Here is a 16,779-nt window from a genome sequence, read left to right as displayed (position 1 = left end):
CCGCCCAGATACACCCTGCCTCAGCCCCACGACGAGCCCCACTCAGCCCCCAACCCCCGCTCCTGCGGCTTATCTGCCCTATGGGGCGGACCGGCCCACCTCAACTCAGAGCTCTAATTGGCCTACAGAGCCCCGAACCCACCCCCTTCAACCAATCCTCGGAGGGCTCTTTCTTTCCCGAGGATGATTGGTAGAAAAGTCTAGCGATCCAACCCAAGACCCCACCCCCACCCCACCCCCTAGGCTGTCCTACGTCCGAGAGTCCGCTGATTGGGCCGTCCCGAAAGGGCTGGTTCTCCAGCCCCGCCAATGACAAGGCTCAGAAAGGGGGAGCGTCACACCCAGTCCCAGGTAGTATGCAAATATGTCACGTGACGTGGGACTTGAGGGGGGCGAGGCCGGTGTAGGTTGGAATCAAACACTAGTGAAATCTTTGTAGGGGGCGGAGTGTCAAACTTTAAGCTGTTGAGCCCCAGTAGCACGGAGAAAGTGATAACTTCAAAAGGCATTACATTTAGTTTAGCCTTAAAACAGTTTTAAATCCTCTTAGGCTCTCAGAGCTGTTTGCAAGCTCCAAATTAGGATGCCACAAAGTACTGTAAAGTTTCTACATCATTTGCATGGGATTTGCATTATATGGGTGCTCTTAATGGCTACCTTGCATCATGTGACATCCACATTTGTCTTCCTCCACGTTCCCAGCTTCCTACTGGGGGTTGGTTCAACGTTAAAAAAAACAGATGTTAGCCGGTAAATTAGGTTTGGGATGGGGGCTGGGAATTTCCCGTCAGAGTCAACCATTCCAAGTCCACCTCAGCAGCGCATAAACACCAAAATGACAGAAACTTGCCTAAAATTTACAAAGTGACTCCATTAGAAAATCCTGGTCTTCCCAGGAAAAGAGACTGGATGGTCCCCAAAGAAAATGTATGCTAGTTTGAAAATCACATATATAAATATGCTCTAATATATAAAGGCATTTGAAGAAGAAAACTGCATTTAAAGTACCATTAAAAAATTATCACTCTTTAAAAGAAAACATGTTCCTCTTGTATTTGTTAACCATTTGTTCTATATACGGAAAAAGCAAAAGTCAGTCAACCCTGGATTGTCTGTGGTAAGGGACTATCCAAATAATTGGATAATTCCCTCTAGATTTATATTTAGCTATGAAGTCTATTTTTGATCTGGCTACAGATTTAGCTTTCTATTTCTGTTTGTGCCCAGTTTCCTGATAAAAGGAAGATATTCCCTGAAGCCACTCTAATCAGAGTGAAGGAGGGTACACCAGGAGCACACTCAAGCAAGGAGAGGTCACGCTGGGATTAAATACCAGAAGCAGATATACTGGCAGCGCAAATCCAACGACTGACTGAATATTAAATCAGCCTACATACACAGAACCAATGAAGTCGCGGAACATTCTGTACAGAGAGGGTTTGGGTTTCTTCGCAAAGATGGTGCTCTAGCAGGTTGGAAGGATTTGCTGCAAAATCTGACACGGGGAAAAAAACTGACACGGGAGTTTTTCGGTTGCCTGAAGAAAGGATGTCCTCCTTTTCCATGAAGAGGACCACTTTATCAAAAGCAGATAGGAGGGCCAGGGATTTAGCTCAGTGGTTCCGCCACCTGCCTTGCAAGTGCAAGGTCCCAAGTTTGATCCCTGGTAACAAACAAACAAACAAGGCAGATAGGAGTGACCAAAAACTGATGTACTGATAAAAGTTGAATCTTTTTTTTTTGGTACCGGGCATTGAACTCGGGACCTTGCGCTTATGAAGCAGGCAGCACCACTGAGCTAAATCCCCAAAATTCAATCTTTATGACTTATCTTGGTTTTTAAAGAATATCTTACACTAATACTGTTTCTCAATTTCAGGCAATCCGAGGTTTTCCTGCACTTTTTTAAAGACCCTCATCATTATCTGGTAGAGGCAAACCATAGATTCCTACCATGGTCCAAGCAGGAAAACTAAAGTCCAAAGAGGTGAGTCCTTTTGACTCCTAGCTCAGAGCTCTATCATATCTTATTGGACCACCTTGCTTCACATTTTCATTAGTCAAAGCAGTCATGGTAGCAGGTAACATTCATGAAGTTTCTTTTTCCGAGCCAGGCCCATGTTAAGCATTGTGCATACATTATCTCATTGAATGCTCACTATCACACCTGCGAGACAGGTATTTCATCCCCTTTGCTGCAGCTTCAGAGAAAAACAACATGCCCAGGGTTACTCAGGCAGCCCTGCTCCAGAGCTGAGCCCCGAATCCGCATGGTTGTAAAAACTTTCTCATGAACACAGAAGGTTTACTATTTACATTTTACATAACGAGTCTCTAAAGATGTAAATCTGGCTGAGATGTGAAAAATTAACATTTGTCTAGTGCCTTATAACTTTCATATGTATCATCTCATTTAATTCTCACAGTAGGCTTGTAAAGTAGGAAGTGCAAATATTTTTGTCATCATTCTACAATAGGTGAAGTCGCAGAGGCTAAATTACTTCCCCAAGGTCATCCAGTTAATAAATGGCAGACTCAGGACTTATGTCCTAATTCTGTGGACTCCAGATTCAAGTACTTTCCCAACCAACACTCCAGTCCGGTGCTGGTGCGTCTATAGCATGTGTGCCGGGGCGGGCTGTTTGTCGTGACCGAAAGCTCTAAAAGCCATCCTTGCTCTAGACTATTACTGACAGCAAAAGGGTGAACCAATTGGCCTGTTAAAATCTGTTCTTGCCTGAAAACCTAGAGCACTGAGGAGCCCTCAGCATGTAGATTCTTCTAAGTCTTGGCAGAGGATAAGTAGTTTTCACTGACTGAACTTTATTAAATATATTAGAGGTAAAGGGCCCTAGGACAAGGAATCTTGAAACACTCTGGGCAAATGGCTTTTTCTGTCTGTGCCAGATCATCCCTGCTCCATTAATGCCACAGGCTTGTTCTAAAGATAAAATGACAGACCAATGGCTTCACCCTTTTGCTGTCAGGCAGTAGGTGGAGGTGTAGCTTGTACAGTGCTTGGCTAGTATGTAAAAGGGGTTCGATCCCCAGTACTGGAAAAAGAAAAGATAAAACGACATATCATTGGACAGACGTATTCTTGCCTTGGAGACTCTAAACTTTATTTTCTAAGGCCAAGATCCCAGAATTGAAGGCCGACCTAGAGAGTGGAAAAAGAGCTCCTGGAGGTGGCACCGCTGAAGAATTGAATCTTCTGAGTCCAGAAAGTCATGGTCTCTCCTGATAAGTTGCTGGCAAAAGACTGAAGTTGACTTTAGCTAAAGGGGTAGAAGGAGGCGTGTAGAGGGAAATCTGTCCTCTCTTTACTAGGTATCATGCCCAACCAGGTGGTTCTTCTTCCCCACTCTGCCCTGATAGCTTCTCCTGGCCTGGGCCAGATGCAAGGATTAAGGACCTCAAAGATGAGCCCCTGTCTCTTTCCTGAAACCAGCCACTTCGATGGCTGCAGGAGGCTGTGTGCAGGGAGGTGCCTGGCATTACACACTGTCTTCTTGCTTTTGACAAAACTTTTGTTACTGTCCCCACCGCCATCGCTATCAGTATCATTGCCATTAGTTAATGCACTGGTCACAGATTTACTGACATGACCACTACACCAGGCCCTGAGCTAGGCACTAAGGAATGACAAGGAAGTTCAAACTGCGGTCCTTATCCTGGAATTCACAGCCCAGGAGGCCTTGAGAGTTTACACAGAAGTGGCACTAGGTTAGATCTATTTCAGCTGACAGACCTGACCTGGTTCCTACTTTCAGAGACTTTGGGTCAGAGGCAGGTGCTTGAAAAACTTCAAAAGTAGAAAGTTCCACACACCACGTATACCAATAATTTTTCATCTCTGGGACATTGATTTGCTTCATGGGATACAAACAGCAAATGCTTAGACCCTGGATCCCAGATTGGTCTTGGGATGTCCGCAGCTATCACAAATAAATGAAGACTCAAGAAATGGGACTTAACGTTTCCTACAGCAGTGAGTCAGCGGTATGTTGATTTTCCCTCAAGCAGTCCCTATAAGGCTCGAGGGTTTTAAGAGCAGTAAGACTCAGGATTACCGAAGACAAGAGGCAGTGGGGGAATTGTGGCCTCATCTCCCTGGCCACCGGATTAACCACGGCTGTCACGGGAACTTGACGGTTCTGAAGGCCCTCTCTGCCCTACATCCAGGACACTGAATCCTGCCCTGTGCATCCATTTATGCCGCAGTAGCTCACCAGAATGGGATTCCAAGCGTGTACCCTCCGAGGGTAGCAACTGCACAGCAAAGATGAGAGAAGCCTTGATACTCCTTGGTCCCCGGGGGCCCTTCTCTGAAGTTCTTGGTAAATGTCAATGCTCTTACTCTGTCTTTGGCCCCCGAATTCCAAAACAGTAAAACCGATAAGATGATGGCGCAGACACAGTGCCTCTTTCCGACCTACCTCCTTTACTCAGGCTCTGTCTGAAATGTCAGGCCCAGCTCCTCAGGGAACCAGGGAACGAGATCCTGAGGAAATGGGGTCAGAACTGAAGGAGCAGAGCAGCCTGAGAGGGATTGGGAAGGAGGTTTGCGGGGAATGAATGAGGTTAAGGGAACAGGGTAGGGAGGGGCCGAGCTCTTGGCACCTCTTCCGGTTCTGGTAGCGGCCCTCTCCCTGAACCCCATTCCCTGTGTCTCCCAGGGTAACCAGCTGGCCTGGATTTTGACCTGCTATGCTTTCTTTGACACTTTCATCCCTTGCACCCCTTTCACCTGCCACATCCTGTCTTCTTTGGTCTCTCACTTGTTTCTGCCTTCATTTGAATGGGATGGCATTCACCCCTGAACTCTCCTGTGGCTCTCAGGGGGAATCCAATTTTCTTGTTAAGTTGTAGCTTTTTAAAGATGAAGGGCTTCATCCTGAACAATAATGATATGGTGGAAATTTTCAGACAGGTAAAGAGGAAATGTGGGTGGAAAACACATTAAAATTCTAGAAGATTGGGCTGAATAGCAGCCCATGAAAAAAACATAATTTTGTTTTGGGTTTTTTTGTTTTTGGTTTTGGTTTTTTTGGTACTGGGGATTGAACTCAGGCCCTTGCATTTGCAAGGCAGGTGGCAGAACCACTGAGCCAAATCCCTGGCCCTAAGCACATAGATTCTTAAAAGAAAATGACTGAAAGGGACATAATAGAGCTACAGATGATTAGTCACAATGGGATGGAGAAAAGGAAACCCAGACAAGGGAAGACGTTGCCAAGAGCCAGACAGAATGAAAGAAACCAGGCCTCCTGCATTCTGGGTAGTGTTGTCTCAACACATAAATAACTTTTACAAAAATTTAAGTGGAATATTATTATCAATAAAAAAGAATGGAGCGGGGGATTTAGCTCAGGGGTTTGGCCACCTGCTTTGCAAGGGCAACGGCCCAAGTTCAATCCCCAGTACCAAAAAAAAAACAAAAACAAAAAGGGATGGAATCCGCATGCTACAACAGGGATAGAAACTTGAAAGCAGAAGGCTAAGTGAAAGAAGTCAGACATGAAAGACCACATATTGCATGATCTTCATATACAGAATGTTCAGAAGAGTCAAATCTACAAATCTATAGAGACAGAAAGCAGATAGGTGCTTGCTTGGGGTTAGGGGTGGGAGCGGAGATCACCTGCAAACAGAACCAACAGAACTTTCTGGGGTGGTGGAAAGTTCCTGAGCTGAAATGTGATATTTGTTCCCAATTTTATAAGTTAACTGAAAACAAAAAAAATAACGATCTAGGAAGACACATGTACAATGGGTAAATTGTATGGTGTGTAAGTTATACCTCCATCAAATTGTTTCTTAAATAAAAGTATAAGGAATTTATATATGAGAGATCCACATATAAATAATAAATAATTAAAAATAAATAAACTTTATGTATTTATTTATTCTTTTTGTGTTATTTGGAGACAGGGTCTCGCTAGGTAGTTCAGGCTGGCCTTGAACTTGCTACCATCCTCTTGCCTCAGCCTCCTGAGTATTTGTTATTGTTTTTGCTGTACTAGGGATCGAACCTAGGGCCTTGCACATTCGAGGCAAGGGCTCTACCACTGTGTTCTGTTGCTGAGTTATATCCCCCCGTTCCTTTTATTTTTATTTTGAGACAAGGTCTTGCTAAGTTACCCAGGCTGACCTTGAACTTGCAATGCTCCTGCTTCAGCCTCCGAGTAGCTGGGATTATAGGCATGTGTGACCATGCCCGAGGACTTTGCTAATCTTTTTAGGCAACTTTTCCAGGAAATAAATATATCTGCCCCCTTAAAGTTACTAAAAGGTCATTGTGGGAGATAGACCATGTGTCTCGGGAATACCTACGCTGATATTTCTCATTTTAAAAAATAGACAAGCTTCCTAAGGGCAACAGGTATGTCTTTTGTCATCACCCTACAATCTAGCACTGTGACCAGCACAAAGATGTATCTCCACAGAAAAATGGATTACATACACTGTAATTCCATTGTGTGTGTGATGTGCATTTCTGAGAGAGCCAGATAGTTTCCAGAGCACCTCCTACGTCCACTTTCCTAGGCACCCCGAACCCTAGAGATGAGAGTCTTTGGAACAGAAAGCCAGGTGTGGTGGTGCACGCCTGTAATCCTGGCACTTATGAGGCTGAGGCAGGAGGATGCTCCAAGTTCGAGGCCAGCCTGGGCTACATGGTGAGCTCAAAGCCAGCCTCAATTAAATTAAATCATCCCCCTCCAAAGTCTTTGGAGAAGAGGTGTTGGTTCAGTCCATCCCAGTGGGCTGTATGTAAACTAAAAGACTCATTCCCTTTATTCCCCCTTCAGATTTCTGCTTCTCTACTGTTGTGTGAGTCATCTCAGAAATGCCAGTGCAAATAAGTTCTAATACTTTTGACACTTCTCCATCTGATTTCCAGTTCAACCCTTCTCCCTTCCCCTCACACCGTGCACTGACTCCAATTCAAGGATATAGACATAGCAGAAAGAAAAAAAGAAAAAAATATATATATATATCTGAAAGGATGCATAATTTGCAAGTTGGTCTGTGTTGGATTTCCTTTAGACCAAGGACGTGGGCTCCAAAGCTTATTTTGAGCCAGAAATCTATAAGGGGCTTTTGCACAGTGACTGCAAAGCACCACTAGAGATTCTTATTCAGTTTATATATGTTTCCTTCCATTGCCAGTTTTATTTTACTTTCTCCAAATGTCCCTTGACTGACCTTGTCAGATACTAATGATTCTCTCAAGACTTACATGTTCAGTTTGTAGCCCTTTCTCTCCCTCTCTCTTTGAGACAAGGTCTCACTAGTAAGCCCAGGCTGGCCTCGAACTTAAGGCAATCTTTCTGCCTCAGCCTCTTGAGGTGATTACAGGCCTGTGCCACCACACCCATATTAACCAATTATTTTATACTAGTTTATAGCAAGCATACTAATCTCTTCTAAGCCATTTCACATTTATTATCCTTTCTCCAACTCTGAGCAAAAGGATCTACGAGCCGTCATCTCCTGTTAGCAGCTAGGGCAAACCACGACATCCAACAATATTAACTCTGTGTCAGTCAAGTATTTGATTGTTTCTCCAACTAGTATTTCTGATCACTCTTCAAACCTGATGCCAAAGTTCCTGCAGACTGAAAGCAGGAAAGGCCCCAAGTTTATGAGATCTGCTGTTGTTGTTTCTTCCCCTTCTTCTCCTCTTCCTTCCTGTCCCCCATCCTCCTTCCCCTCCTCCTCCTCCTCCTCCCAGGGATTGAACTCAGGACCTTGTTCTTCTGCAGTAGGTGTGGTGCCACTGACCTAAATCTCCAGCCCTATTCGGTTTGTTTTTGTTTTTTGTTTTTTTTTCTGGCAGTGCTGGAGACGGAACCCAGGGCCTCATGCACACCAGGCAAGTGCTCTACCACTGAGCCTCACCCCAACCCTTCTTTTCTTAAAAATTACTTTGTGCTTCCTTTTTAAGTAAAGGGAAGTATAAACACAGAATTAGGTATAGGGCTTTGGGAGGAGTGTGTGTGTGTCAATGAGGGTCTCTGACATTAGCAGCCCTGTAAATCTGTCACTGACTAAAGTAAATGAGGCCCTGATTACATCCTGGCCAACACTTCAGTCTGGGCTGAATTAGATCTAGTCCATGCTCTTCCTGTGGATTTCCTGTACCCAACTCATCTATTCCACAAGATGGCTCTGGCTCAACAAAATGGCCTTGGCAGCCAAGTCTCTAACAAAGAAGTCTCAAAGGTTGGATTGATGCTCCTCCCACTTAGCAGCTGGGTGGCACCTTAGAATCCTGTTCTTTGCAGAGGATGTGGTTTCTCTGGCTGTGCATGTACAGGGTACAGAACTGGAACCCACTTCTGGAAGCCCCTCATAGCTCAATGCCTTGAGGGGTATTGTTTTGGAGCAGAAGGGCCTGGAATGTTCCAGTACATTCCACCAGTAGCCTCTGTGACCCCTGCTTCCATTCAACTTTGGCAAAGGCCTGGTGATAGTCTACAGAATAGCCTATATTCTGCTGGGGTAGGAAGCCCCTGGCCTTGTTTTTTCTATGTCACTCTGATAATATCATTCAAGTTAGAACCTTCCCTGGAAGTCCCACCCAAAAGCACCGTCCAATTCTCCGGCCTCCTGAAGGTTGGCCCTGAATACTGAGCCCAGGTTTAGATACCAATCAATTTCTTGGCCCTAAGACAACTCAATTAGGAATTTTCCCTGGACCAGTAGGGAATCTGCATTTCTTGGAAAGCCCAAGGAGCCCCCATCCTGTGGAGACAGCAACTTCAGGGCCCCAGGAAGGAGGGAAGGAAGGAGTCAGCCATGTGGCCCCGTGACACAGCATAGAGGAAATTTCCACTCAGTGGGTGCTTGCTATAAGTTAAGCAACTTGCATTACATGATTGCATTAAACTACCTTACTTTCCCCATGACTAATCTGTTTGTTTTTGTTTTTTGTTTTTTTGGTATCAGGGATCGAACTCGGGTCTTTGCGCTTGCAAAGCAGGCGCCGGAACCACTGAGCTAAATCCTGGGCCCCCCCATGACTAATCTGTACAGTAGGTACTATAGCTTTAACCTTTAGAGAGAGGTTAAGTAATGCGTTGCAGCATATACAGTAGTTAGAAGTGACAGGGCTTGCTTTCAAAGAATACAGAATCACTACTGAAGTGTTCAGTGTTCTGAGTCAGAGAGATCCAGACTTGGAAGTACACTCCTGGACCCAGAGCTTAAAGGTCAGAATTAGGACTACAGACCAGACTAGTTATGCCACAAGCCAATTCTCACGCTTTCCCAGACCTCAGCTCTCCGAAACTGACTGTGGCTCTATTGCTCAGAAATAATGGAGGTGAGTTTGGTGGTGCCTCGCTGCCTCCAGAATGGGAGCTGAACTTCACAAAGACATGAGTACGTCTCTGCCTGTCATGGCTAGCCTGGGGCCGAATGAATTTCCTTTTCTCTGAGCTTCCTACCTCGTGGAAGGAGAGAGGTATAGGAGATGGTGTAGGGATGGTGTTCCATTAAGGAGAAATCAGAAAAAGATGAAAGGGGGTGGCAGGGTGGTGCTGTCCTTTAAGAAAGTGTCCCAGGACTCTTAAGAACTTCCAGCAGGTAAGGGGAGGGGGAATGAATGGAATAAAATAAAATCTATTTTTAAAAAAAGAGGCCAGGATTTAGCTCAGTAGCACCACACCTGCAAGCACAAGGTCCTGAGTTTGATCCCCCATACTGCAAAAAAAAAAAAAAAATTGCCAGTAGGCTGGCATGGTGGTATACTTGGGAGGCTGAGTCAGGATGATCACCATGAGTTCGAGGCCAGCCTGGGCTACATAGTGAGTTCAAGCCTGAACTATAAAGCAAGCAGAGAATAAAAAAGAAAAGATAGATCGGTAGAGTGTCAGGGCAGGTGAGAAAGCTCTTCATACGCATCAAAAGAGAAGCCACTGGAGGAGGCATATTAGGTGGGACTTGGGAGAGGAGGTAAGAATCCATTCGGGAGCAGGAGCGTGCTTTAATTCTGCAACCACAGAAAGAGCAGAAGAGAAGAGGACTCAGCCTTTGACCCTGTCTCCCCATCTCGGGGGTGGGGCAGCCACAGGAGGAGAACTCTTGCCTGGCTGTGTCCCCCGCCCGGCTGCTGAATGCTGTGGGAAAGGCACTGGCTACTAAGTGGTGGGCATCCCTGCCTGTGGCCCATTCTCTCCTCTCTCGCTGCTAAGTTTGCAGCCACAGCCTGGCAGGGAGCCTCAGAGCAGGCAGTGGGGGAGCAGGGTCCTCCGGGCAGTACCTGATGCTTAGTGATTTATAGGCTGCAGGAAGCCAAAGCGGGGAACCTGGGACACTTTTTCACGAAGCAGCTGTGCACCATGGTCAAGCATCATGGTGCCTGTTTTCTTGACGCCTGTGCCTTCAGGCCAGCTTTGAGCCAGGATGCAGCCTTCACCCCTTCCTGGGGCTCAGGACTCTTTTACCACCCTATGTGACACCAGTGGAATTGGCTGGAATAAGGCTAATGGACGTAAGCCCAAATCCTCAACCTTTTCTTTAAGCCCCGCACTGCTGAGAGAAGAAAGAAATAAGTGAGGTTGAGCAGCTCAATAGCTCTTGTTTGGGGAGGATTTATTTTTTTTAACGTATAAGAATTCTTTTGAACCCTCCATGGCTCCAAGAAAAACTATTTGAAAGGTCCCTTCTTACGGGGCCGGGGGTTAAGTGCCAGGGATGGAAGGCTCAATGCCAGGGATGCTGGTTACAGGGGTTCCAGGGAGCGAGGCTAATGGCCTCCCCGCTGTGGGCTCAGGAATACCAGGCCCAGGCGCTGGTTGCCCTGAGAGATGCAGCCAGTTTTACTGCAAACTAAAGGGCACCACCTTCTGGGATTTTTCCCTTCTGTGGTGGGAAACAGGGTAGAATACACCCAAGGGACCAAGAGACCCTGTGCCCGAGAGTACAGAGGGCAAAGAAGGTAACCAGGCTGAGACCTGGGCTGGGGTGAGACCGGTGGGTGATTTACGCAGTTTAGAATGTGGCCCCTGCTGGTAGAAACAAGATGCATTTTGTGAGAGTGCATGGTAATCACCCCTCAGGAGGATGGTCTCAAAAGGTCAAGGGATGAGCCCTGAATGGCCCTAATGCCCCTGAAACAGTCCATTGTGTAGCTATTGTCTTGACATGTAAAGGAACTCTTCCTAACCCTATTCATATTTGTCTTTTTTTTTCTTGGTCTCTGGAATTTCCCAAGTAAAGCACTGCACACTACCTTATCCCTGTGCCGAATCTGTCCCCTTAAAACTTTATTAACCAAATAGTTCAACATGCATTTCTTTCGTTCTTTCTTTTGGTACTGGGGATCGAACTCAGGTCCTTGTGCTTGTGAGGCAGGCCCTGGAACCACTGAGCTAAACCCCTGGCCCCAACATGCATTTCTTGAACCCCTACCATGTGCCAGGCACCACGCTCAGCTTGGAGATGTATGGGTAACACAAGGCTGTCTCCCTCTCTCTCTTTTTCTCCAGGGAGTCTGCAAGACTGGTTTTCAAATGACTTCGCTTTGCTGTGACCTTTGGGATTTGGTAAAAAAAATCTGCAACCTGTCCCCTTTATGGCACATACGTGGATCTAACCCCCACCTCCGTCTTTCCATAATCTCTTTAATTTGTCTCATGTGGCAACCTCCACTTTGACCAATCTGAAGACTTTTCTTTGGGCTCTGATGTCTTCCTTAGCAGGTAGAGTACACTCTATCTCCTATGCAAACACTATAGGAACGCGTGTAACACCGTAACGAACTTCCTGCTTTCCTGCACCTGAGTTTGGGCGTGCATCCAGTGGTTAACACCTGCCTGTGACGGTAGCGCCAGGCACTCTGTGAGGCCCAGGAAGGCAATGGTAAAGCAGACACAGTCCTCACGGAACCTACAGTCTGGGGTAAGCCTTGGGGGAAACAGAAAGTAAAGAAGCCAAGCGTCACACACATAAATACATGACCGCAAATGGAGACAGTGCGATGCAGGGAAGAATGGTGGGACAGGAGTGTACAGCGGGTCTGGAAGTCTCAGGTGAGGGCTTCCCACAGGAGATGACGTTTGAGCTGATATCTTTAAGACGATGAGTGGGAAGAGGTGGAAAGAGCGAGCCGGGCAGAGTGGAGTGTGTGCCACGGCCCTGAGGTAGAAGTGTGCCCTGAGGCACTGCAGGAGACCACGGAGGCTGCAGCGCAGGGACCGAGGCAGAGGGCTGCGTGGGATGGGCCTGCAGAGCTGGCCAGGGCACGCACTGCAGAACCTGCAGGCCGCATAAAGGTTCAGACTTCTCCTCACCGTGGCCGCTTGTGGGAGAGCCGGCAGTGGCCTTTTCCCGGACTGCTGTTGCCACTTCCACTTGTCTTGAAGGAACAGTCATGACGGTTGGAACTGCTAAGAACCTCCCCACTGTCCTGGCACCATGAGGCAACTCCTGGCTGGCAATGGAGGTGCCCCCAGACCAATGGATCGGCCCCAGCCTACAGCCCTCAGGCAAGGGACAGAGGAGCAGGGTGGAGGGCGGGTGGGGTCCTTTGCCCAAGGTATCAGCTTCACAGTAGTGTTTGGAAGAACCCCAAGACCGTAGTTCCTGTTCCTGGATAACTCTATCGTGTGCACCCCCGCCCCCAAGAAATGCTCTGGTAGCCCTGCCCCTCTTCCTCCAGCAGCTGTGCTCCATGTGCAGTCTGGGGAGGCCTCTGGATCAGAGCTCTGACTCTGCCCGGCGCCTTGGGCCTTGACCTGGTAGTTCGGGCCACGGTACTTTTGGGAGATGTATTCACAGCCTTTGTAGTTCACAGGGGTATTAGTGGAAGGCATGAGGAGGAGGGTTTGGACTCAAGACTTCCTGAAGCCCTCTCTGCTCCCAGATATCTCTTCAGAGCATGTGGTTTGATGTAGTGACATCTGCTGGCAAGGCGGGGCTGGGAACAAAATGTCCAGGTGCCCACTCATCCTCATGTAATTTGCAGACTGGCGAGAAAATCGCCCTGGAGCCCTGAGATGGGGCTGGGGTCAGTAACTTCCGCTGGTGAGAGCAAGACCAAGAAAGTGGGTACAGGCTCATGTTGGATACGCAGAGGAAATGCTATTCCCCCGCTGTGGCTGTCATCCCTCATCTTGGCCAGGTGACTCACATTTGGGTACAGTCAGTCTTGAGGGAGTTTGGGTCAACATGTGTCAGTGACTCAGGGGGACTCAGTCTGGGTCCCCTTTCCTGGAAAAGCATCTTTCAACAAATAGCAGAATTTTACAAATGGAAGAATGCAAGGTCATTTTCCACCCTACTGTGACAGCCTGTTTTGGGAACATTTTTAATTCCTCCCATATCACCAAAAAAATGGTGTCCACAAAATTATCATCATTGTTCTTATGGCCATGAAGTATAGGGGTGCTTTGGTTCCCCCCCACCAGAATCGGGGCTTGAACCCAGGGCCTTTGCACTGAGCTACATCCCCTGGGAGACAGAGCCTTGCTACGTAGTTCAGGCTGGCCTGGAACTCACTATGTAGCCCAGGCTGGCCTTGAGCTCACAGCAATCCTCCTGTCTCAGCCTCCCAAGTGCTGGATTGCAGGTGTGTGCCAACATACCCAGGTAAAAAAATGTTTTTGAGACAGATCTTGCGAAGTTGTTATAACTGCCCAGGCTGGGCTTAGAACTTGAAATGCTCCTACCTCAGCTCCTGAAATGCTAGAGTTATGGGCATGCATCACTATGCCCAGATGACTATGGCTTTCAAAGAGGCCCGGCCATACTTTGTGGACTAGGACATAGCCTTCACCCATATCATCTTCATGTTCTGTTCACAATCTCACTCCTCAGGGGTGTGTTTACTGAACGGAAGGAAGGCACCACTAAGTGTGACTGTGAGGCCAACGGCTAAGAGGGAGTGGAAAATAATAGAGAAACAATTATGAAGTGACTGTCCTGCTTTTTTTTGGTACTGGGGATCGAACTCGGGTCCTTGCGCTTGCAAGGTAGGTGGAGGAACTACTGAGCTAAATCCCCGGCCCTCTCTTGCCTTCTTTATGACACTGACCTTTTAACTCAATGTGGCCTGGCCACAGCATTTTTCTGTCTTTCCTTTTCTCATTCAAATTTAAAAGAAAAACATCAAGGCCCCATTAGCAAAATTGGCAATGAGTAGATTTCACAGAAGAGGAAACAAACACACAGACAACTAGAGTATATCTTCACTAAAAATAAAATCAAAATCCCATTTGGAGGCCAATTTTCATTTTTATTAATATTGCAAGATTTTTAAAAAATAGCACTTAGTCCTGGGAATAAGATCTTGAATTGCTATCCTTGAACTAGTGGTATTTTGGGGGAAAGAAAATAAAGCAGTACATAAGAGGAATAAACAAAAACAAGAGAGCCAGGTGTGGTGGTGCACACCGGTAACACCCAGCACTTGGGAGGCTGAAGCAGGAGGATCGCCAAGAGTTCTTGGCCAGGCTGGACTGCACAATAGGTCAAGGCCAGCCTGGACCACACAGCGAGGTTCTGTCTCAAAAAGAAGAAGAAGAAGAAAAAAGTATACAAGTAGAGAACAACTGGAAGACTACATTTTTAAAAGCTGAGGGCTGGTGACAATTGCACCCCCTCCCAAATATGCTTGCCCTCAACTGAAAGGACGCCAGTTTAGCCACATTGCATTCTCAGCTCCCAGCCCAGCGCCTGGCACTTATGAGGTGCTCAGGAATACACACAGGAATCTAAAAAATATCTCAATCTGTGGTTACTGGATATATTCCATCTTTGGGGATCAAAAGGAATCGGTTTTGAGGGGTGGGCGGATGGAGACCCATCGGTAATGGCAATTTCCTGGCCTTCTTGGTGAATTGAGTTTGGGCATGGAGAACCCAGGGAGAGCAGGTCTATTAGGGAAAACCCAGTTACAGCGGGGAACATATGTTGCCCTGAGGCCTCTGCTGCCATAACAACAATCATGCAACTAGAACTACAGCCCTGGAGGGCTTTGGCCCCGTCAAATATAGAAAAGGATGTCTTCATCGTGAGACAGCTTTGTGCTCGGAGTTCCCCAGGGGGTGTGGGTCAGCGAAGGGAGGCAGAGAAGTGGAGGAAGGGGGTAGGCGAAGGAGACGGGTGGGAGAATTGCTGCGGAGACCGGCTAGAGGGATTGTTTTTTTCTTAGCAATTTTCAAAATGTGGTTATTTGACTGTTTGGCTTTCATAGTTATTTATAACTCCAGCTGCAGAGGCGGGGAGCTGTGCCTGAGCCTCCTGGGATCCAGTAACTCCTGCCCTGCTAGGTGGGCTGCCGGTGGGGCTGAGGGTGATAGAAGCACATTCACAAGGCCCAGACGATAAGAGGCATGCCGGGCCTTGTCCAGCAAGAGAGACGAAGCCAGGGCCGTAGTGACTCTGCTGACTCTATTTTTGTCTGTTCTTTTGAGACAGGGTCTTGCTATACGGTTCCAGCTCCCCTTGAACTCACTATGTAGCCCAAACTGGCCTTGAACTCACCACTGTTCTCCTGCCTCAGCCTCCTGAGTGCTGGGATTACAGGTGTGTGCCACCAAGTCCAGCTTCTGACTCTATTTTTAATGCAGCTATAAGTGAAAAGATTTTAATATGAATCATGGTCATATCAGCAGCCGTCAGCCTAAGATTCTCCCAAAGTGATGTGAACTAGGCCAACACTTTTATTCAGAAGTTGGAAAGAAGATGTGGTTTTTCTATAAAATGGAATACTACTCAGCCATAAAGAATGAGAAAGTAGATTCATTCATAGGAAAATGGATACATATTGAGGATATACCCCTAAGTGAAATAAATAAGTCACACGTGTGTAAATACCGAATAGTTTCTCTGGTGTGAAAAACTGTAATAGTAATAAGATCCTAATGAGATAATGGACAATGTGAAATAGGAAGAAAGGGGCTAAAGGTGTAGGGAAAGTGGGAAGGGTAAGGGAAAGGGAATAAGGGAAAAGAAAAAAGTAGAAGAAAATGAAAAAATGGAAATAAAATGTTTGTAAATGGGGAGGCAGGAGGGGGTGAAGGGAGGGCAGGGACAAGGGGAAAAAATGAGAATCAAACCTGTCATGTAAAGGTACAAGATCCCAATGATGAATGTAACTGTACTGTATGCCTAAAATGTACCAATAAACTCAATTAAAAAAAAAGTTAGGAGATGAAGAAGAAAAAGAAGAAGTTAGGAGAGGGGTCCTCCTACCCTGGCATTGTCTTGAAAAGGTCCAGGCATGTTTGTGTTTCCCAACCTCTCCCTGTCCGGCCTGGGCATACAGCTGGTTAGGAGGAGGATTGTGGCAGACAGGAGGGCCGGATCAGTACAGATCTTTACAGAGTCAACACCTGGTTGGGAGGGGGGTCAGGAACAGAGAAATCAGTGCCACCCGATTTACGGGCCCTTTTAGGCACCAGGCAGCGAGGGAGGAGCTGGAGGCTGTGTAGCCCATGAAGCAAGGTTCCCAGCCCCCAGGAGTTCCCAGGCCTTTGAAGAAAACATGAACGATTGCAACTGTTTTTGAAACATGGTACCTGACATTCCACTGGAGAAGGAACAAATTGGGAGATCTTTTAGGGAACTTACAAATGTAACTGGGGAGAAAAGACACAGATTGGAGTAAGAAAATGCACAACGGCACACACAAATGTCCCCACGGTTACCGCTCATCTCAACGGCCCCTCCTGTCTAAGGTTTTCATTTTAGCCAATCTTTGCCTTGGGTCTCCCTGCCACTCTGATCATTTCCGTAACAGCTGCCAGAAAGAGATCTCTAACATGC

The sequence above is a fragment of the Fukomys damarensis genome, unplaced genomic scaffold (genome assembly GCF_012274545.1).
Source record: "Fukomys damarensis isolate Sample0158 unplaced genomic scaffold, DMR_v1.0_HiC HiC_scaffold_13, whole genome shotgun sequence".
Classification (NCBI taxonomy): Eukaryota; Metazoa; Chordata; class Mammalia; order Rodentia; family Bathyergidae; genus Fukomys; species Fukomys damarensis.
Note: the sequence above shows the minus strand (reverse complement) of the source record.